This window comes from Alligator sinensis, unplaced genomic scaffold (assembly GCF_000455745.1).
Source record: "Alligator sinensis unplaced genomic scaffold, ASM45574v1 scaffold1208_1, whole genome shotgun sequence".
Taxonomy (NCBI): domain Eukaryota; kingdom Metazoa; phylum Chordata; order Crocodylia; family Alligatoridae; genus Alligator; species Alligator sinensis.
In genome coordinates this window covers 387636-391354 of record NW_005842782.1, presented here as the reverse complement: position 1 = coordinate 391354, position 3719 = coordinate 387636, and the positions used below count along the sequence as shown (strand labels likewise).

General features: G+C 56.6%; 1 non-coding gene across 1 annotated transcript; it reads left to right on the top strand.

Annotated features, from left to right (window-relative positions):
- The first annotated feature begins 699 nt into the window (after positions 1-699).
- Positions 700-781, top strand: TRNAL-AAG. The gene has a single exon. It is a non-coding gene; the product is annotated as a tRNA-Leu (tRNA).
- Positions 782-3719: the final 2938 nt, after the last annotated feature.

The window sequence follows — 3719 nt, the reverse complement described above, 5'->3', positions numbered from 1 at the left end:
CCGGCACCCCCGGCCCGGCCTCCGCGGCGGCAGCAGGGCAGGCGGCTCGGCCGGGAGGAGCCGGCGGGAGTGCAGGGAGCCGAGGACACTGCGCGGGATTGCGCTGAGAAAGTGAGGAGTCTCCAGCGCCCGGGGCTGCGCTGCTGCTCGGCGCTTTCCCGGCTCCGCAAACCCCGCAACGGGGCGGGGGAGCTGCGGCCGAGCAGGCGGGGCCGGGAGGAGCCACCCCGAGTCAGAAATGTGCATGGCCAGCTGTAAGTCGTACACCCGACGAGGCTGAGGACCTGGCTGCGTTCATTCCACACCCCCATTAATGAAACGGTGCAGGGCATGGCCCACTTCCTAGGACCAGTCCGTCTTACTTTATCTAATACTTTCTGCCCTGGAGGTGTCCGTATCATTCCTCCCTCTTCTTGCGGTGCACGATAGTTTGAAGGCGGGAAAAGCCCTGTGCCACCGCGAGCCCCCGCCTGTAGCCAGCCTGGGCTCTGCAGTAGGCAGCGGGCAGGCTGCACACAGCTGCGCTGGGTCCCGGTGTTGTCACCTGCGCCGTGCTGGCAGCTGGAAAAGGCTGAGCCTCAGTTCAGTTCTGCCCCCTAGCGGGTCATCGCACTCCCGCTGCAGCTATTAAGGAAAACGTTGTTAGAAGGTAGCAAAACCCTGAAACTGGTTACACCTGCCTCCTGCTCTTTTACTCAGGGTAGTGTGGCCGAGCGGTCTAAGGCGCTGGATTAAGGCTCCAGTCTCTGCGGGGACGTGGGTTCGAATCCCACCACTGCCAGTGAGCCTTTTACCTTTCCTAGGTAGCAGGTTCAAGCCCTGGCCTGGCTGGAGCTTGCTGGGTAGAGACGAGGGAGAGAAACTCTGGGCATCTGAATCCTGGGTTGAACAGCGAGGGGCTTTTATTTACAGGACAAGTCCTATGAGGGGAGACGGAGGGACCTGGACCTCTTCGAACTCCACAGGAGAAGGCTGAGAGGTGATGTTGCGAATGGCTACTAATTTATTAGTGGGACGCAGCAAGGGATCGGAGACGCTCTGTTCACCAGGGCACCTATTGGCGTAACAATGGTCACAAATTGAAAGAGAGCAGATTTATGCTAGATATCAGGAGAAACTTCTTCACGGTAAGGGTGGCCAAAATTTGGAATGGGCTCCCAAGGGAGGTGGTGCTCTGCCTTACCTTGGGGGTCTTTAAGAGAAGGCTGAAGAGGCCATTGCTCTCTGATGTATGGCCTTTTCTTTTGACTGTTTAAAGTTGAAATATTGAAAGTTAAAGTTAACTGTTGAAAGTTTAAAAGTTGGATCAGGCCCTGGGGAAAAAAGGATTGGTCACCTCACCGCTTGGGCGTAAGCCTGGCCAGGGTGCGTCGGATCATCTCCGGATGATCACACAGAGTCGGATCATCCCCAGAGGAAAAAAGGATCAGGTCCCTGCCGTTTTTCCTTCAGCAGGCTGCTGAGGGTGGCAAGACTCCTGGGGCCATCCCAGAACAGGCTGGCTTGCAGGATGGGCAGGGTGGGCAGGCAGCAGGAGAGTAGCTGGGTGAGCTGGCAGGGGGAAGAAGGCAGCATGGATGGGGGTGTGGTTGAAGCCAAGGAGACTTAAGCCCAGGTTGGGGGGGGTTGGAAGCTTAAGCCTCCTAGGTGGATCGGCCCTACTTCACAGTCGTGGTTATGACGGTGCTTGATAGCAAGCCAAAAAGCAGCTGTCTGAGGCACTGCCTTCTCTTTTGCTGGGGATCCTTTCTGCACGGCTTTTGCAATTGATAATTTGCAAAATCAGTGTGTGGGTGAAAACCAGAGCTTTTAACCAGGAACTCAGATCTTTTTTCCATGCCGTGTCCTTTGCCTCTCTGCTGTGTCATTTCCTTTTGCATCCAGCCCTTACCCAACCATCCCTCCATTTTCTTGCCTTACCCTGAGGAACAGCAGGAAGCAGGGAGGGGCCAGGCAGAGATGGCTATTGTGTGTGATGGGCTCCGGGGTCAGGTACCGGTCTGACCCTGCCCCCCCCCGTTCAGGTCTGACCCTGCTCCCTCCCCACTTTGGGTCTGACCTTGCCCCTACCTCCTCCCGCCGGTTTGGGTTGGACCCCAGTCACCCCTTCCCCCCGGACCCTAGGAGGGAAGGGCAGGCGGGGTCAGACCCGAGGGGAGGGAAAACATGGTCAGACCCCAAATGGCGGAGTGGGGTCAGATGCAAAGCCGGGGGGGGGTCAGACCCCAAGCAAGGGGGAGTGGGGGTGGAGTGGGGTCGGACCCAAAGGTGGGGCAGAGCAGGGCTCCATCCCCACTGCCACCTGCCCCCTGCTTCTTGATGGGCAATTTGCTACTTATATGAATATTAGCTGAACCAACACCATCCCGCTGCCCCAGACAGGTGGAGCCCGGTCCTTTCTGGGCACAGCAGGGGCCACTCAGCTGGATGGCAGAGGACCTCCTGGACATGCCCCAGGTTTGGCAGTGGATGGAGATGCAGTGAATCAACAGCAGACGGAGATGCAAAGTGGGGGACAGGGGATTGTTCCCCCTCTCCTCCTAGCCCCCAACCCCAATGTGATGTGGAGCATTGAGACAGGGGCAGGGGCAGGAATAGTGGTCTCAAGCTGTACCAAGATACATGGACTTCCTCTGCAGCAGCAACGGGCACTTCTGAACACCTCTGCCTTTGTCTCAGATCAAGTGAGTGCTCCAGAGCAGACTGAGTAAATCTGGAGCAGCTTCCATGTGCTTCACCTAAGTAACTAGCAGGGACAGGAAAAGCATTTTTTCCCCCTGCCCCTGGCATGAGCGCTGTGCAGCTGGATTCCTATCTGTGCAGAGGATGAGAGGAGGGCCTTTGTCTGCACAAAGGTTCTTTGTCATTAAGCTTCAGCCAAAGACTGAGACAGAAAAAGGGCCAGATAATGTGACCCAGCATGTTAGATTGCAGTGGGGCCGGTGCGCGGGAGTCACTCCACAGCCAGTGCCAGCACACGAGGCTGAATCACACCCATGCACTGGCTGTGTGTGCCGTTCCCCAGATGGATCTGGCCCTGTGTGGACCAACCTCTTGAGTCATGACTCATGAGCAAGACTTGGCCTACAGAGCTGGAAGGTTAGATTTCACAGATTTCATAGACATTAGGGCTGGAAGGGACCTTGGAAGATCATTGAGTCCAGCCCCCTGCCCAAAGGGCAGGAAGTCAGCTGGGGTCATAGGATCCCAGCAAGATAAGTCCCAGTTTGCTCTTGAAGGTGTTCAGTGTAGGCGCTTGAACCACCTCCGATGGCAGGCTGTTCCAGACCTTGGGGGCTCGGACAGTAAAGAAGTTCTTCCTTATGTCCAGCCTGAAACGGTCTTGTAGTAGTTTATGACCGTTCGACCTAGTCGTCATCCCTGGGGGCGCTCTGGTGAACAAACGTTCCCCCAGATGCTGGTGGTCACCCCTGATAAACTTATAGGTGGCCATCAGATCACCCCTGAGCCTGCGCTTTTCCAGGCTAAAGAGCCCCAGGGGGCTCAGCCTGTCATCGTAGGGTCTGCTTCCCTGACCTCTGGTCATGCATGTGCCTCTCCTTTACACTCTCTCAAGCTTCTCCACATCCTTTTTGAATTGTGGAGCCCAAAACTGGACGCAGTACTCCAGCTGCGGCTTCACCAAGGCCGAGTACAAGGGGAGAATGACGTCCCGGGATTTGCTTGAGAAGCATCTATGGATGCAAGCCAGCATTTTG